This window comes from Panthera onca, chromosome D1 (genome assembly GCF_046562875.1).
Source record: "Panthera onca isolate mPanOnc1 chromosome D1, mPanOnc1 haplotype 2, whole genome shotgun sequence".
In the NCBI taxonomy this organism is placed as follows: domain Eukaryota; kingdom Metazoa; phylum Chordata; class Mammalia; order Carnivora; family Felidae; genus Panthera; species Panthera onca.
In genome coordinates, this window is record NC_138348.1 from 90,686,217 (window position 1) to 90,706,852 (window position 20,636).

At 37.2% G+C, this 20,636-nt stretch overlaps 2 pseudogenes; both read left to right on the plus strand.

Moving 5' to 3' along the window:
- The window catches only part of LOC144612849 (uncharacterized), a 36,031-nt pseudogene extending 34,146 nt beyond the window's left edge, over positions 1-1,885 (plus strand).
- A 151-nt stretch (positions 1,886-2,036) lies between these two features.
- Positions 2,037-20,636, plus strand: part of LOC144612848 (uncharacterized) — a 37,176-nt pseudogene continuing 18,576 nt past the window's right edge.

A 20,636-nucleotide genomic window follows, 5' to 3' on the forward strand; every position in this document is an offset into this window, starting at 1 on the left:
ATAGATCAAGTTGGGAATAACTGATTTTTGACAATACTGAGTCTTCCATGAACATGGACTCTCTCTCTAGTTTAGTTTTCTTTGATTTCTTTCATCAGAATTTTGTAGTCTTCCTATCTTGATCTGGTACATATTTTATTTGATTATACTTACGTATTTAATTTTTTAGAGTGCTAATGTAAATGGCACTGGGATTTTAATTTTAAATTCTACTTGTTCATTGCTGGCTTCATTTTGTATCATCCATAAAACTGTGTTGTTTTATATAAAGTTTCTGTAAAGAGTGCTATTCCTATATGGAAATCATGCAACATATTGTGTGGCAAGAAATAAACCTTCAGTAAGAGGTGGCTATATTATTAGCATCACTGTATTAGTATTATTGTTAACATGACTCAGCTATTAGACCTGCAATTCTCAGGGAGTCAAAACAAATGAGGAGACTCAGTTTTTCCTGAGTTATACCTGCAAATAAAGAAATGTAAATATTCTCAGCCCTCTGCTTTCTTGAAGAGGGATTGTACCACCTCTTGCTTACAGAACATTTATAGAACATTTGCCCCATGCAGACGTGTTATGGACTGAATGTGCCTCCCCACCATGCATAGGTTAAGGCCCCAACCCCAAGTGTGCCTGTATTTAGAGATACGGCCTTTCAGGAGGTTTGGGGTGCCTGGATGGCTCAGTCGGTTAAGCGGCCAACTTCAGCTCAGGTCATGATCTCGTGGTTGGTGGGTTCCGGTCCTGCGACGGGCCCTGTGATGACAGCTCAGAGCCCAGAACCTGCTTCAGATTCTGTGTCTCCCTCTCTTTCTGCCCCTCCCCCGCTCACAATCTGTCTCTGAAAATAATAAATAAACATTAAAACATTTAAAGGAGATAATTAAGGTTAAATAAGGTCATAAGGGTGGGTCCTTAATTGAAGGGTGGTGTCCTTATAAGAGGAAAAGATAACACAAGTGCACACAGAAAAAGAAAAGGCCATGTGAGGATACAACCAGAAGACAGACATTTGAAAAATAAAGAGAGAGGATTCACAAGAAAACAACCTTCCTGGGACCTTGATAGGTGAGAAAATATGTTTGTGTTTTTTAAGCCCCCCGTCTATGGTATTTTGCTATGAATTGTGGTGCTGAGTGACTGTAGAGGAACAGAATCTTAAGGATGAATTTTCTGAGTTGGTTCCGGGATTTCTGGAATGGCTCTTTAAGTATAACCTGCATCATGAAAGCAGAGAGTCACAGCCCTTCAACCAATTCCCAGACTTGAAATAGTTTATATACCCAGAACCCCTTGAATAAAGGGGAGGCTGGGACCTGTTGAGGAAGGACCCCTGTAGATTTCAAAAGTATTTATTGTTAATCTTGCCCGCCAGACTTCTTCAAAGGAACTCATGGCCCTTTACCAGGGTAACTATGCCCTGGGGTAAAGGAAATAAGGAGACCCTTCAATAATTACCGGACACTGGCTTCGAACCTACACTAATTCCAGGGGACCTAAAATGCCACTGCTGTCCACTAGTCAGAGTAAGGGCTTAGGGAAGTCAGGTGGTCAATGGAGTTTGGCTCAGGTCTGTCTCACAGTGAACCCAGTGGGTCCCTGGACACTCTTGTGTTTATTTTCCCAGTTCCAGAAGGCAGAATCGGAATAGATATCCTCAGGAAATGGCAGAATTCCTACCATGGTTCCTGACTTGTGGAGGGAGGGATATTATGATGGAAAAGGCCAAGTAGAAGCTATTATGACTACCTCTACCCAGGAAAACAGTAAACCAAAAGCAATGCGGCATTCTTGGAGGGATTGCAGAGATCAGTGCCACCATGAAGAATTAAAAGACGCAGGGGTGGTGATTTCCACCACATTCCAATTCAACTTGTCTATATGACCTGTGCTGAAGGCAGACAGAGAATGGCAGTGGATTATTGAATGATATTTTTAGAAATATTTATTTATTTTTAGAGGGAGGGAGAAAGAGAATCCCAAGCAGACTTCGTGCTGTCAGCACGGAGCCTGATGTGGGGATCGATCCCACGAACATGAGCCAACATTAACAGGTGGACCCTTAAAGACTGAGTCACCCAGGTGCCCCAGAAGTGGATTATTATAAGTTTAGTCAGGTGATCGCTCCAATTGCAGATGCAATTGCGGTTTCATTGCTTGAGGAAATCAACATATCCTCTGATACCTAGTATGCAGCTTTTCATCTGGCAATTTTTTCCCCCACCCTTGTTAATAAGGGCCATCAGAAGAGGTTTGCTTTCAGCTGACAAGCCCAGTGATACATCTGTACTCTCTTACTTCAGGGATACATCAACTCTCCGATTGTGTGTTATAATTTAGTGTGCAGGGGTCTTGATCGCCTTTCCCTGCTACAAGATATCACACTGGTCTGTTACATTAACGACACTGTGGTAATTGGACCTAGTGAGCAGGGGGCAGCAACTACTCTGGACTTACTGGTAACACATTTATTCAAAAGTTCAACACAAATTCAGAGGTCTTTTATCTCAGTGAAATTTCTAAGGGTCTAGTGGAATGAGGCATGTCGACTTTCCTTTCTAAGGAGAAAGATAAGTTGCAGCTAGTCCCTCTTACACCCCAAACAGGCACAATGCCTAGTGGGCCTCTTTGGATTTTAGAAGCAACACAGCCTTCATCTGGGTATGTTACTCTGGCCCATTTAGTGAGTGACCCCAAAAGATGCTTGTTTTGATTGGGACTCAGGATAAGAGAAGGCTTTGCAACAAGGCTAAGCTGCCATGGAAACCTCTCTGCCACTTGGGCCACAAGATCCAATGGTGCCTGAAGTTTCAGTGGTGGACAGGGATGCTGTTTGGAGCCTCTGGCAGCCCCCTTTAGGTAAATCACACAGCAGGCCCTTAGGATTTGGGAGCAAGTCCCTGCCCTCCTCTGTAGATAACTACTCTCCATTTGAGAATTCTAGCTATGACGACATGAGAGTTATAGAAACGAGAACTGTAATTATCATTAATATCTCATCCCTATTTTGTTATGAATATTTGTGTATGTGTTTTAAATAGATTTTTTAATTTTTTTTTAATTTTTTTAACATTTATTCATTTTTGACAGAGAGAGACAAAGCATGAGTGGCAGAGGGGCAGAGAGAGGGAGACACAGAATCTGAAGCAGGCTCCAGGCTCCACACTGTCAGCACAGGGCCTGACGCGGGGCTCGAACTCACAAACTGCGAGATCATGACCTGAGCTGAAGTTGGACCCTCAAACGACTGAGCCACCCAGGCGCCCATCAAATATATTTTCCCTACTTTATTCCCTTATCATGTAACGTAAGATGTATTGACATACCATAGTATTTAATATTGTTAACTTTACATCATAGCGTTTAAGTTATGAGATATCAAGAAAAATAGTAAGTATCAACCAAGGATTCTGCATCCTCTTCTAGACAAAGAGATAGTGTGGTTTTCAGTTGTATGCAGGATAGTTTTATCATGTTAGGTGGAAGCATGGCCTTGTTATTATCTTTATATGGAGAATACATATGGTTCAAAAAGGCGTATGTGGTAAGTCGACAAAGGGTGGACTCTTGGTGGTTAATTGTATGTGTTAACATGGAGGGTGTTTGGGGATGAGTTTAACATTTAAATTGGTGAAATTTGGGTAAAGCAGGTTGCCATCCATAATATGGGTGGGGCTTCATCCAATCAAAGGCCTGAATTCCATCAAAAAGATGGCTTCTTTGAGCAAGAGGGAATTGTCCAGTACACTGACTTTAGACTTCATCTGCCTTTGGCTCTCCTGGATCTCTAGGGTCCTGCTTTAAGACTGGAACTATATCATTGGGTGTTCTGGTCTCAAGCCTACTGGCTCACAGTGCAGATTTGGACTTGCCCAGCCTCCACGATCACATGAGCTCACTCCGTATCTCTTTCTATGTAAACACAGATCCTATTGGTTTTGTTTCTTTGGATGACTCTGACCAACAAACAATATCATATCTTCTAGGCAAGGGGAAAATATTTATGTCAGCAAAATTAAATGCAGTAATATATATCTTTCATTTCAAGAGTTTTATCACACTCTTTAAGAAGCCCTTTATAGTGGGGTGCCTGGGTAGCTCAGTTGGTTAAGCATCCAACTTCAGCTCATGTCATGATCTCATGGCTCCTGGGTTTGAGCTCCACATCAGGCCCTGTGCTGACATCTCGGAGCCTGGAGCCTGCTTCAGATTCTGTGTCTCCTTCTCTCATAGCCCTTCCCCTGCTTGAGCCCTGTCTCTCTCTGTCTTTCAAAAATGAATAACCATTAAAAAAATTTTAAGAAAAAAAAAAAAAAGAAGCTCTATGTCTGAGAAAGAAAGGAGGATTTGAATCTAAGGACTGAATTTGGAAACAGGGTTCTCTCCTCATTACTATCTTATGTGACTGGGGAAGTCACTTCACTTCGCTGAGATTTACTTTCTAAAATGAAAATAATAATATTTACCTAGAAATGCTATTGAAAGAATTAAATATACTAAAACTTTACATATATACATATAACATATGTGTGTGTGTGTGTGTGTGTGTGTGTGTGTATGATATGTATGTTTAAAAGCTTAACCAAATGATACCACGGTATTTTATAGTCAAAATGGCTGGATAACAGCAAAGTTATGTATTTCAATCTAAACTACATTTAAAAGAAACTGTTACCCAAATTTCAAATCAAGCAAAACAAAGTATAAAAGTTTTGTTACTGACACCAAGTTATGCCTGTTGGTATTGTTTTTTTGAGCACTGATTAGGTGTTGGATACTGAAACTCGCTATTTCAGTGAATCCCCCAAGAACCTTATAAATCCAAGATGGTGACTTATCTTACATCACAAAAGACAAAACTGAGGAGCAAAGATATAAAACACAACACTGAAGGCCACAATTTGAAAACGGTCAAGTCAGAATCTTAAAGCTCAGTAATCGGACACCATGACCAAAACTCTAAGTGATTATACCTCACTGCCTCTTCAGCAAGTTCAATTAGAAGGACAAAGATGATTTGTTTTTAGGTGTGTACAGTCTGAGTCATCAGTGAGTGTTCAATATGGTTTCCTGTTGTGTTTTTTTTTTTCTGAACTGTGCCTAGAATTGACTCACACCCAACTCCTCTCATTCCTGCCTCTATCAATAGAGAAAATGGCCTCACCTGTCATCCATACCCACCCCTCCTTCTGTCCGCACCACAGGAGAGTTTTGGTATTCCTCACACAAATGTAAAAAGTCATTTTGGTTCCTTAACAATAGCATGGCCTGTCCATTTTAAAATTTCATTAGGAAATAGGCCCCAAGGCTAAGATGTGATGAACTCAGGTGATACATAAATTCAGGGAGGCAGGAAAGTGTTGGGAAGAGAATGGACATCACTTGCTCCAGCCACTTGAGGAACAGGGTTTAGTGAGCGCAGATGTGTACACGAGCAGCATGAAGAGACTCTCAGGGAAGCCTTAAAGATTTCATGGCTTCAGAAGGCTCTAATTCATGAGTTCAGTAACAAAGGCCACAAGGCTAAAGATAAAAATAAGAAGAGGAAAAGTAAAGTTCTTTGAGGAAAATTAAATCAAGTTCAAGGATGTTGTTTGTTGGGGATGGGAGGTAGAGAGTAAGGAGGAAGCAACATATTTTCTCATGTTTCTTGACAACTTGAAGTCTTTAATGTAACCAGAGAATGGGAAATGCAAACATATTTGTATTTCACAAAGTCCTTCCTGATTGCTACTGAATACAATTATACAGGCTAACTTGAGACTAATTCTGCCATCTCTAGTCTAAACCAAGTCAAAATCAATGGTCCACTGCAGATTCCCCCATGGGGAAATGCAAAGGCAAGACAGACTAGCATGGCAAAGTAGGTCATGGGTGTCTGTGCTCCTGAGCCTACTTCTCTATCCATCAAGCTGATAGACACAAATAAATAAATAAGTAAATAAAAACAGAAGGAACAGTCCGGTGAATGGTTCCTGATTACAGCAGAAGGCATTGTTGAGAAAGGAAAAGAGGCTTGAATAAGGAAGAGATTACAGTTCATCTACCAGATGCACTACAGGGCTTTGCATGTTTCTTTTTTCACATTCTCAGCATTTCTTCACTTCAGCAAATAGAGTAATTCTATTGATGAGCTCACCCGTCCTCCTCTGTCCTATCCCACAGGTGGTTTCCAAATGTTATTGTACATAAGAGCCAGCCAGGGCTGTTGTCTAAGTGCAGATTGATTCCTTGGCCTCAGTCTCAGAGATTCTGATTGGGTCAGTTGGGGGTCAAGCCTAAGAATCAGTATTTATCAAGCATATCACCTATTTTGATGGAGGTCATTTGTGGACCACACTTTTAGAAATGCCACTAAAGATAGTATATGTGTGTGCCCATATGTATGTAAAACTTATACTACTTGTATTTGTATTCATGAAATAGTGCTGTTCAGTGTTTGACAAAAATAATATCACCAGAAATCTAATCTCGGGCTCCCAATCTTCACCTCCATACTCTATCAGCACTGTCCCCAGGGTGGGGACAGGATTTACTATGTCAATCACAAATGATAAATCTATATTATCAAAGGTAATTTGTTTCTTCATTTAAGTACAGTAAAACCTTGGTTTGTGAGCATAATTCATTCCAGGAACACGCTTGTAATCCAGAGCACTTGTATATCCAAGTGAATTTCAAAAACCATTGGCTCATTGTGATCATGTGATGTTTGGCATCACGTACAACTTGTATTGCAACACATCACTCATTTATCAAGTTAAAATTTATTAAAAATGTTTGCCCGTCTTGTGGAACACTCGCAGAACAAGTTACTTGCAATCCAAGGTTTTACCATATTTAGATACTTCTTCTAGTTTTATTGAGATACAACTGATATATGTCGTCGTGTAAGTGTAAGGTCTATAGCGTGATGCTTTTATTTTATATAGAGAGAAATGATTACCCCAATAGGTTTAGTTAATATCCATTATCTCATAGAGATACAATGAGAGAAAAGAAAAAAATTCCTTGTGATGAGAATACAGCGTTTATTCTCTTAACATCTTTTCTATATGTCCTATATATAGCTACAGTCATTATGTTGACATGACATCCCCAGTAGTTATTTATTTTATAACTGAAAGTTGTACCTTTTGCCTACCTTCCTCCAATCCCTCTCCCCAACTCCCAGATTTTAAAATGTCATTTACAACCGAGCATTTACCATGCTGCCCAGATTAATTTATCTATTAGCCAACTTCTGAATATTAATTGCTGATGTAATTGTTGACAGTCAAATTTAATATAAGACTTTTATTTTAGAACAAAATTTGTATATAGTTTATTGGATTAATAAGGTGACAGTTCTTATGTTTACTATTCCCTCTTCTCTGTTTATTTATTAAAAGTAATTACTCTTTCATTGCAGAAATACTTTTAATTAAAATGCTTTCTTACTCCTAACCTTAGAAATATGTGAAACACAAACAAAGCAAATTGAGAAGGAAAACTAAAAGTTTTGACAACTCAAGAAGCTATTGCTCATGTTGTATTAGTTTATGAATCACTGCATGAAAATAAAGTTATATGAGTAATGAATATGAAGTAGGTCAATAAACAGAACAATCTTATAATCTCCTTAGGAAAAGTGTTCAGTGAGCTCCCATTGTTTTGTTTGAAATTTTAGAAAAAAAATATTGTTTTAAATCAGTATATACATATATATTTTTTAAGTTTATTTATTTTGAGAGAGAGAGAGAGAGTTGAGGAGGAGCAGTGAGAGCAAGAGCGAGAGCGAAAGCAAGAGAAAGAGAGAGAGAGAGAGAGAATCCCAAGCAGTCCCCACATTGGCAGTGCAGAGGTCAATGCGGGGCTCCATCTAATGAACTATGAGAACATGACCTGAGCTGAAATCAAGAGTTGAAGGCTTAACTGACTAAGCCACCCAGGTGCCCCAGCATATAAAAATTTAATAAATATAAATATAAATATAAATATAAATATAAATATAAATATAAATCCCCACCAATGCCACTCAATAGAATGGCAACAATCATGCCTGCTTTCCCCCCCTTTCTTGTACATTCAGTGCCCAGCACATGAAAAGGGCCCAATATATATATATATATGTGTGTGTGTGTGTGTATATGCATATACAATCAAAATTGTATATATAATATAATAAATATATATAGATGTATGGTTACTGAAGAAATTCACTAATTTGGCTAAGTAGAGGAGATGAAGTTCGAATCTATAAAAAATTTTTACCTTTTATTATATTCGGTATCATAAATTAGTAAATATCAAATTCAAGTCCCACTAGACATGATTAATAATATAGTTAAAATTTTGATGTTAAAAGATTTATGCTTATAGAGTCTCTGACCTTCAAGTGTTCTCAAACTGTCTGATGTGAAAAAGCAACCTCAGATCTACCTCCTTCTCTCAGATGGGGTCTTTGTTCAGTATGCAGAACTAGAGAGAAGATAGAACTGGAAAAGCTGAGGACATAGGGAGAGGCAAGGCATTGGGTGTCTGTGGGGTTGGATGCGTGTGGTACTACCAGTTTAAATGTGCCTTGCTCCAATTTGATTATAGGAAAGCAATATCTCCAAAGACCCTGATTCCAAATACTGCAAATTTCTTACACTCCTGTACAGATGGAATCATGATAAATGACTTAGCAGAGTGAAGGAAGATCAAACTTAAGTGCCTACAAAGATGTATACTAACAATAGCAAGTCTGTTTTCCCTTTAGAACCCATTATGGGATCAAGGATTACAGGCGTTATTAACCAAGGAAAGTGGGGGTGAGATACAGTAGAGGTGGAAAGGGGACTCAGTTAAAAATCCATAAAAGGTGCTTGAAAGCTCCCAGGTGTCTATCTACATGCAGCGAAGAGAGAGAGCTACCCTTTTATCAATGATGTAGGAGTTTGGAAGTATTTATTATAGAGCAATTAAGCCACAAAGGCTTGGACGAAAGCAGGTGTGAGGTCCTGGAAAAAAAATAGAGTCATTAAATTAAAATTAAATTCTAAATGGAGATAATGCCAATCCTCTCCTTCAACCTGGTCCAGAATACTAATCAGGAAGTCTGTACAACCTCTTTACCTTGGCAAGAGAAACAAGAGGATATGTTCAGGAAAACTGAAAATCTCTAAGAAATGCGTTCTAGATACTGATGTGTGAAAGCCTTTGAGCAGAAAAAAAGTGGGACACCCAAATGCCACTCTGCAATGATGCTCACGGGTCCACAAGACATGCTGTGTGTCTTAAGCTTCCAGTTTACATTTGGGTGTCTCCCTCTTAAATATCTACGTATGTTTGCATATAAGCATCTATCCATCCATCCATCCATCGACCACCAGTCACTAGTTAGTGGATTAAAACTTCTAACAAGAAAAAGAGGGCAAAATAAGCAAATGGAAAACAAATGAGAAAAAATAAACTTGAAGGTAGGAAAATAGAGACATGGAACAGAAGAAAATTACTGAAAAAAAAAAAGAAAAAAATTCTCACAGAGATAAGGGAATAAATTATTTCATTTTTTTAAGGAGAAAAGGATAGAAAAAGAGTGAAAAATAAAAAATACAGAAAACAGCGAAAGAACCAAATGAGATACAATGAAAAAGTCTAGCACATGCAATTCTGAGTATCAGATTGAAAGCTGACAGTAAAAGGAGAGGTGGCAATATTTTAATAGATTCTGATCTAAACTTTTTTTTAAATCTGATTTGTAAAATATCAACCAACAGATTCAAGAAGATCTACAGAACCTCAGAGGTAGAAGTACAAAGAATACCCTATGTAGGCATATTATGGTAAAAGTTTTGAGAACCAAAGAAAAAAGAAAAACTGGTTAAAAACAAACAAACAAACAAACAAAACCAGAGGGGAAGGTTGGGAAGATGGCAGAGTAGGAGGGCCCAGAGCTCACCCTGTCCCATGTTGACAACTAGGTGTCATCCAAACCCACCTTAACAAACTGGACAGCAATCTGAAGATTGGCAGAACGAACCCCACAGCTAAATATAGAGAAGAAGCTGCCTCTGAAAGGTTAGGAAGGTCAGAAAGGCAGAGGGAGGCTGCCCCAGAGGGAGGGAGCTGAGTGTGGGGACAGGGCAGAGAAACAGGCCCGAGCACCAGGGAGCTCACACAGGGAAGACTGCTTTTCTTTTCTTTTTTTTTTTTTTTAATTTTTTTAACGTTTATTTATTTTTGAGACAGAGAGAGACAGAGCACAAACAGGGGAGGGGCAGAGAGAGGGAGACACAGAATCTGAAACAGGCTCCAGGCTCCGAACTGTCAGCACAGAGCCCGACGTGGGGCTCGAACTCACGGACCGTGAGATCATGATCTGAGCCGGTCTGACGCTTAACCGACTGAGCCACCCAGGCGCCCCGGGCAGACTTATTTTCACAGTGATTTTGGAGCCTGTTGCTGTGCTGGTGGACTTCTCAGAAAACTAGGGGACTGACAGGCACCATTTTCCTCCTTTGTCCCCCAGCATCAACACAGCGCCACCTGCAGGAAGAGGGGCTGTACGGACACTTGCTACCTAACCTGCTAGCTGTGAGCCCTGCACAGGAGTTGTCCTCAGAACTGGCCCATCCTCAATGGGGAAGAACTGAGAGTTCTATAACTACAAGTTATATTACAAAGTTGCAGCCATCAAAATAGTACCGTACTGGCACAAAAATAAACACATAGATCAATAGAACAGAATAGATAAGCCAGAAATAAACCCACAACTATATGGTCAATTAATCTTGGACAAAGCACAAAAGAATATCCAATAGGAAAAATCCATTCTCTTCAACAAATGGTGCTGGGAAAACTGGACAGCATCATGCAAAAGAAAGAAACTGAGCCAGTATGTTACACCATACACAAAAATAAATTCAAAATGAATTAAAGACCTAAATGTGAGACCTGAAACCATAAAAATCCTAGAGGAGAACACAGGCATTCACCTCTTTGACATCAGCCATAGCAACTTTTTTCTAGATATGCCTCCTGAGGCAAGTGAAACAAAAGCAAAATAACACTATTAGGACTACATCAAAATGCAGTCTTCTGCACAGTGAAGGAAGCAATCCACAAAACTAAAAGGCAACGGAAGGAACAGGAGAAGATACTTGAAAATGACATATCCAATGAAGGGTTTTCCTCCAACATACATGAAGAACTTATAAAATTCAATACCCAAAAAATAAATAATCCAACTAAAAATGGGCAGAAGACATGAACAGTCATTTCTCCAAAGAAGACATACAGATGGCCAACAGACACATCATCCCTTACCATCAGGGAAATGCAAATCAAAACTACAGGGAGATATCACCTCACACCTGTCAGACTGGCTAAAATCAACAACACAAGAAACAACAGGTGCTGGGAGGATATGGAGGAAAATGAACGTTTTTGCACTGTTGGTGGGAATGCAAACTAGTGCAGCCACTGTAGATACACATACACACACACACATGCACACACACACACACACACACACACACTGAAATACTATTCAGCAATAAAAAAGAAGAAATCTTGCCATTTGTCATGATATGGATGGGGATGGAGCTGGATACTATTATGCTAAGTGAAATAAGTCACCAGAGACAGACAAATAACCATATGATTTCACTCATCTGGGGAAATTTAAGAAACAAAACAAACGAGCAAAGGGAAAAAAAGAGAAAAATCAATAAAAAGACTCTTAATTATAGAGAACAAACTGATGGTTGCCAGAGGGGAGGTGGGTGGAGGGATGGCTGAAATAGGTGGTGGGGATTAAGGAGTGCACCTGTCATGATGAGCACCGGGTGATGTATGGAAGTGTTGAATCACTACACTGCACCCCTGAAACTAACATTACACTGCATGCTAACCAGCTTGAATTAAAACAAAAACTTAAAAGAGCCAAAAGAAAAGGACATAGTACCTTCAAAGCGTAAGAATGACAGCTCCTTTTAAATAGATATAATGGAAATCAGGGAACAACATCATGGTGTTATAAATACCAAAAATATTACCAAAAATATAATTCTCAACTTGGAATTCTGTACCCAGTGAAAACAAACCTCAGAAATAAAGGCAAAATAATGGCCTTCTAAAACATTAAAAACTTAGAGATTTCATCACTTGCATATCTACAGAGAAATAAATTCCACAAGGGGGGTTTTCATGTAGAAGAAAAATTATCTTGGATGGATAGGATGAACGAAGAGGAAAAAGTGGTGGATATCTGGGTAAGACTAAATGGCTATCAACCCTTTAAAACCATAATAAAAAATATTCTGTGAGGTTTAACATATGTAAGAATTAAAACACACAAAAGCAAAGCATAAAACTCCTGGTGAGCATCGTGCAATGTATAGAATTACCAAATCACTATGTTGTACACAAGAAACTAATCCAACACGGTATGTCTACTACAGTTTAATAAAAATTACTTAATTGGGGCATCTGGGTGGCTCAGTTGGTTAAGCGCCCAACTCTTGATTTCAGCTCCGGTCACGATTTCATGGTTTGTGAAATCGAATCCCCGTGCTTGGAATTCTCTCTCTCTCCCTCTCTCTCTCTGCCCCTTCTCTGCCCACACTCTCTGTCTCTCTCAAAATAAATAAACAAACTTAAAACAAAATTAATCGTGGGACATGATACTGGGAAATAAAGTGTTTCATATTATTTGCAAGCTAAGCAGTAAAAAATAAATACTAGACAGATCTTAATACGTTGAAGATAAAGATTGTAATCTTTGGAGTAATAAATATCAGAAAAAAGTTAATAAAATGAAGTGAGCAGAATAACACAACTTACTTGAAAATTCTAAAATCATGCAATGATAGAGAAAAAAGGCCAGAAAACAAATTAGACAAATACAAAACAAATAATGCCACTGTAGGTATAAAACCAAATGTGTTAGGAATAATTAAATGTCATGGACTAAATACTATAATATTTTAACATATAAAAATGATCACATTGAGCAACACAACAAAATACAATCTGTTATGTTTACAAATGACACACTTTAAAGATAAAAACACAAAAAGATTGTAGATAAAAGGATGGAAAAAATGTTCTATGTAATCCCTAACGAGAACAAAAGAACTTCCAGAAAAACAGAAAACGCAAGTATAACTAATCTAATATCTGAAAATTAGTCTGTAAGGAAAGAAGTATTACTAAAGAGAAAGACATTTCATAACCATAAAGGGTTCACTCTACATTAAAATATAACAATTCCAAACTTGTGTGTGTCTAAGAATACAGCCTGAAAATGTATAAAAGAGAGACTGAACAGAAAGAGAAAATAAACAAATCAAAAATCATAGTTGGAGATTTTTAACTCCTTTCTCTTGATACCTAGTAAAAAGCAGATCTAAAAATCAGCAAGCATATGGGGCGCCTGAGTGGCTCAGTCAGTTGGGCATCGGACTTTGGCTCAGGTGATGATCTAACGGCTCAAGAGTTCCAGCTCTGCATAGGGCTCTGTGCTGACAGCTCAGAGCCTGGATCCTGCTTCAGATTCTGTGTCTCCCTCTCTCTCTACCCCTCCCCCACTCGTGCTCTGTCTCTCTCTCTCTCTCTCTCAAAAACAAACAGTAAAAAAATCAGTAAGCATAAATGAGATTTGCACTCATAATTAACGAAATTACCCTAATTGATATACATAGAACACTGCAACCATCAACTGAAGAATCAATATTTTTCAAACGCATACAGAATGTGTCCCAAAGTAGACCATAGATCGAGCCATAAAGCATGTCTGAAAAAATTTCAAAGGATTGATATCATACAAAGCATCTTGTCACAGTGGAATGAAGCTAGGAATCATTAGCAAAAAGTTCATCAAAAAAATCCCCAAATGCTTGAACATTAAGCAATGCATTTCCATATCATAATAAAAATTAGAATGTAGTTTGAACTGAGTTATAATGAAAATTAAATATAGCATGACTTTCGAATTCAACTAAAGCTGTACTTAAAGAAAAATTTACAGCCTTAAATATCTGTCATAAAATAGAAAACCTGTAAAAATAAGGTGGGCATCATGTAAAGAAAGTGGAAATAAAAGAACAAAATAAAATGGAAGAAAGGAAATAATAAAAAGCAAAAAAATCTATTAAATGAAAAAATCATATAGAATAAAAAAACATCAAGAAAGTTGAAAGTTGATTCTTTAAAAAGACTAATAAAAATAATAAAACTCTTAGATTGATCAAGGAAAAGAAATAAAACCTATAGCAGGATCACTACTGACCTGCAGACATCACAAAGTAAGAAGATAATATGAACATATTTATGTCAATAAATTTGAAAATGTAAAAGAAATGAGTAAATTCCTTATAAAGAACAACTTGCCAAAACTGACATAAGAATTAGAAAACTAGAATATTCCTACATGCATTATTGAAATTGATCCCTAATTAAATACTTTCCTACAAGAACAGTTTCAGGCCCAGATGACTTCACTAGTAAACACTTTCATATTTTATTGTAGGAAATAAAACCCACCTTTTATAAAGTCTTCCGGAGAATAGATTGAAAACATTTCCCAACACAATTTTTAAAAGTCACTTTAAAGGATATCAAAACACTTTAAAGGACGCCAAGTGACAGAAATATTTTTAAAAGGAAAAATTGAGAGGCAATTTCTCTTATGAATATAGTTGAAAAATTCTAAACAGAATACTAAATCAAATTCAGACCTAAAACATCATTTCCAGCATACTTTATTCCAGAGAAGCCAAATCGTTTCAATATTAGAAAATCAGTGTAATTCACCACATTAATAAAGTACTGAAGAAAACCACGTGGCCATCTTAATAAATGCTAAGAAAATATTTAATAGAATTCAACATTAATTAGTGATACCGAAAAAAATACATTCTTTGCATTCTTAAGAAAATAGGGAGAGGTATTTCTTAATATGATAGAGAGAATTTTAAAAACCCTACAACAAATACTAAACTTAAAATTTATTAAAAATATACTTTCTTCTGAGACTACAAGAAGATAAGGATTCAATCCCCAATTCTATTCTTCATTGTAGCAATGGTTCTAGACAGTATACGTCACAAAAATAAATAAAAAGTATAAGTATTAGAAAAGAGGAATAACTCTCATTATGGGTAGATAACATGATTATGTACTGGACAATCAAAAATAATATACATACAGCTTTGGAATTAAAATGTGAACTAAACAAGGTAATGAGATACAAGGTCAAAATGTAAAGTATCAACTGTATTCTTTATTCATATCAGCAAAAATCAATTAGAACATAAAACAGAAGCTATACTACTTATAAAGGCATGAAAGAAACATCAAACACTTAGCAATAAATGTAAGGAAAATTATTGAAAAAATGTATACATAAAACTAAAAACATTACAGAAAGAAATTAAAGATGACCTAAGTGAATGCTGGAATAAAGTGCTTATAGATTGGAAGAAACAATATTGTAAAAGATGTCAATTCTTCCCAAATTGATCTATATATCCAAAGATGTTTCAATTAAAATCCCCAGAAGCCAGTTTGTTGTCTTTTTTAAAAAGGAAAATGGTAAATTTTTCCAAAATTTGTATCAGCAATATATGGAATTAATATATAAACTCTTAAAGAGAAAGAACTAAGTTGAAATACTTGTATTAACAGATATCGAGATATTATTTTTTAATAAAGCTATAGTATAGGCACAAGTCTAAACAACTAATCCAATGGAAGGGAAGATTGAGAATAGACTCTTACATATGTCAAGCAGATTTATGGCAAAATGCCAAAAAATGTGAGAAAATATAATCTGGTTAATGAAAAATTTTGGATTAATTATATTTCCATATAAAAAGAAGTACAAACTTGCTCCTCTCTGATATCACACAAAAGTAAATTTCAGATACTATACAGACCTAAATAGGAAAGATAATAATACAAAGTTTCTAGAAAAAAATAGCTCTTATCTTCATGATTATGAGTAAGCAGATTTCTTAAATAGGACCTCAAAAAGCATGAGCTCTTTATGAAATAATAGATATAATAGGCTCGATTATGGTTAGGAACTTTTATTCATCAAAAATCACCAGAAAAAGAGCCTGAACATAAGCTATTAATGGAAGGCATTTGGAATTCATGTATCCATCAAGGGATTATATGCAGAATATATAGAGAGAGAATGCTTAAGAATCAATAAGAAAACTATAGAATATCCAACCAATTGGGCAAAATCTTGAACATCCGTTCACAAAAGAAACAACCATACCGCCAGTAAACATTGGAAAAGGTGTTTGATTTCATTAGATATTGGCCAAAAGCAAATTAAGGTCACAGTTAAGTAAACACATACAAATTCATGGACCTCAAATGGCTAATACTGAGAACAAACACACATTTTGGCCATACCAATTGATGAGAATGTGCACCGACTGAAATTCTGACAACTAATGAAAAGGTAAACAAGTTCAATGACTTCGGAATTGTTTGATAGTATTTACTGAATCTGAACATAAATGTATCCTATTAACCAGCAATTCAGCTTATAGGTTTATTCCAAGCAGAAATGCATACATATGTTGATTCAATGACATACGCATATCATGCATAGTGAAATTACTGATGGCACTGCCGAAGTGGAAACAGCCCAAGTGCCTATAAATAATAGAATAGATATCTGTGAGATAGAATACTATCCCAAGTACAAAAAAAAACCAAAAAACCAAAAAACTACTGGAGAGACAATGACTACATAAGTCTCAGAAACATTAAATACTGAGTGACGGAAGTGAGATATAGTGGTGCCTGGGTGACTCAGTCACTTGAATGTCTGACTCGGCGCAGGTCATGATTTCACAGTTTGTGGGTTCCAGTTCCACACTGGGCTCTGTCCTGACAGCTCAGAGCCTGGAACCTCCCTCTCTCTGCCCCACCCCTCTCACACTCTGTCTCTGTCTCTCCAAAATGAATAAACATTAAAAAGATAAAAAGAAAGACGTGAAATATGAAAAACTTCAAACTGCATGATTCTATTTATGTAGGTCCAGGGCAAGCCAAATAATCCATGGTGATATGGATCAGAATAAGGGTTACCTTTCCAGGTGGCTTAAGACTTGCGCACTTAATTTTATGTATATAATCCTCAATTATAGACATTGGCAAAGTTTAAAAAATGTTACATTGTTAAAATTGAAAAATAAGTAAAAATAACGAGATCTACGACACACTCAATACAATAGTTAAAATAAAAAAAAAACTCTATGGGGGGGGAAGAGAAGCAAACCAAGAAAGAGACTTTTTTTTTTTAATGTTTATTTATTTTTGAGAGAGACAGAGACAGAATGCGAGTGGGTTAGGGGCAGAGAGAGAGGGAGACACAGAATCCGAGGCAGGCTGCAGGCTCTGAGCACAGAGTCTGACGCGGGGCTCCAACTCATGAGCTGTGAGATCATGACCTGAGCCAAAGTCGGACGCTCAACAGACTGAGTCACCCAGGCGCCCCGAAAGAGACTCTTTTAAAGAGTTTATTTATTTATTTTGAGAGAGAGTGTGCACGCACACAAGCAGGTTAGGGACACAGAGAAAAGGAGAGAGAGAGAATCCCAAGCCGGTTCCACACTGTCAGCGCAGAAACTGATCCAGGGCTCTATCCCAGGACCTTGGGATCATGACCTGAGCCTACCTCAAGAGTCAGATGCTTAACCAAATGAGCCACTCAGGTACTCCTACACATGCAAAATTTAAAAAAGTCTAAGAGGATGTATGGTCCAGGGTGTAATACACACTGTGACAAAAGTATCTAATTGTATTACAAATGTATGACAGAACCCCACCAAAGGGAGTGGGCAAAAAGAGCTGCTAACCTAAGTAACTACGGAAATCACTGGAAGCTGTAAGACTGTAAGAACTATACAATTCCAGATGTCAAGTTTTACTACAAAGGTGTTGTAATGAAAACAATATGGTACTGGCACAAAAACAGACACTGAGATCAATAGAACAGAATAGAAACCCAGAAGTAAACCCACAATTATATGGCCCATTAGTCTTTGACAAATGAGGAAAGAATATACAGTAGGAGTCAGTCCCTGTAACAACCGGTGCTGGGAAAACTGGACAGCAACATGCAAAAGAATGAAACTACACCACTTCCTTACACCAGGCACAAACATAAACTTGAAATGGAAAAAAACATAAATGCGAGACCTAGCACTATAAAAATACCAGAAGAGAACATAGCCAGCAATTTCTCTGACATTGGCCATAACAATATCTTTCTAGATACGCCTCCTGAGGCAAGGGAAACAAAAGCACAAATAAATTATTGAGACTACATCAGAATAAAAATCTTCTTCACGGTAAAGGAAACGACTAACAAAGCTAAAAGACAGCCTACTGAATAGGAGAAGGTATTTGTAAATGACATATCTGAAAAATATATGAACAACTTCTACAACTCAACAGCAAAAACAAAACAAAAAACGGAATCCAATTATAAATGGGCAGAAGACCTGAACAGACATTTCTCCAAAGAAGACAGATGGATAGATGGCTCAGAGACATCACTCATTATCAGGGAGATACAAATCAAAACCACAATGAGATACCACCTCACACCTATCAGAGCAGCTAAAATCTAAAACACCAGAAACACAAAGTACTGGTGAGAATGTGAAAAAATAGGAACCCTCTTGCACTGTTGCTGGAAACACAAACTGGCACAGCCACTGTGGGAGACAGCATGGAGTTGCCATGTTCTAAAAATAGAACTGCCCTATGATACACTAATTGCACTACTGGGTATTTACCCATAAAACACAAAAACAGTAATTCAAAGGGATACATGTACCCCTATGTTTACTGCAGCATTATTTACAATAGGCAAATTATGGACGCAACCTGTATCCATCCATAGGTAATGGACAAAGAAGGTGTGGTTCACACACACACACACACACACACACACACACACGGGAATATTACTCAGCAATAAAAAAGAATGAATGTTGCCATTCGCAACAACATGGATGGATCTAGAGAGTTCGGTGCTTAGTGAAATAAGTCAGAGTAAGACAAATACCATATGATTTCATTCATATGAGGAATTTAAGAAACAAAGCAAATGAACAAAGAAAAAAGAGACAAATACAAAAAACCAACTCTGAACTACAGACAACAAACAGATGGCTACCAGAAGGGAGGTGTGTAGGGAGATGAGTTAAAAAAAAAAAAACAAAACTACATATTAGCATTGTATTCTAGCTGATACAGTTATTTCTCACAAAGATGTGGATTAACAGTTCTTATACTGCTGTAAATCTATACAGGAATTGAACAATAAATAAATGAATGGCAGATGGTGAAAGCCTGGGTTCTTAATGCTGGAGGAAGAATTTACAGATAGACAAGGAGAGGAGGAGTCTACAATGAACCATGTGGTACTGAATAAGAGACAGAGTTATCAGTATGATTTCATGTTTAGCCTAAAATGGACATGATGTCTAAATGTAGAAATAATTATAAATATGTGTATATAGACAGTCAGTATACAGACATATAGTTCCTAGCTCTGCCCACCAAGACGATCTAGAAGCCATGATCCCCCATAGCAATGGATACACCCAGTGCCTAGGTCCTGTATTCTAATGCTATTCTCCAATAAAAGAATATGGACTTCTTGGAGAAACTGAAGATTCTAGGGCAAGGGAAGCAATATCCAAGATGAACCTGAAGTATCCTATAGTGCCAAAAAGTAAAGAAGTGCTAAAATAAACAAACAAGAACCACAAAAACAAAAAGCACAATGATAGGTATCTCAAAGGACACAAAGCCAACTGAGAGATCTCCCCCTTTCCAAAGTTGGAATAATTTGAGTAACACAATAAATAGCATGCTATTAGATCACAACTCAAGTATAAAATAAATGTCCATCTGTCCATACTGATATAAATAAATGAACACTTAACTAAGTGGGGGAGAAGAAACAAATCTCTCACGCAGAATTCCAAACTATGTATATAGATACTACTTTCTCAAAGAGGTAAAACATAATTCCCACCTTTTGAGTGTAGATTTTGCCTACAGACTTGCTTGCTAAGAGCACAATATGGAAAAGGGAAAAAAAAGGAAACTTAATAGCAGGAAAATCTAGTAAACTTCCTTGGCCAGGTGATCTGGGTTAAGATCATCAGGAAGCAGTCATAGTAATTACATACAACTAGGAAATAATGTGTACTTCACCTCCATAATCCTCTTCTCAAAAATCTATAGCTTCAGTTTAACTGTGAGATAAAACAATAGACAAAGCCAAATTGAGGGACATTCTACAAAACACCTGATTGGTACTCATCAAGGTCATCACCAATACTGTCAAGGTCATCTAAAACAAAGAAAATCTGAGAAACTCACAGCCTAGAAAAGCCTAAAAAGTATCTGATCATTAAATATAATATGGTAGCCCGGATGAAATTCTGGAATACAAAAACCACGCTAGGGAAGAAACTAATTATAAGTAAGTGCCTGTCTTTTGTTTTTTAAAAGTTTTTATTCATTTTATTTTCAGAGAGAGAGAGAGTGAGCAAGACTGGGAGGGGCAGAGAGAGACTCCTAAGCTCTGGGCTGTCATCACAGAGCCTGATGCAGGACTCAAA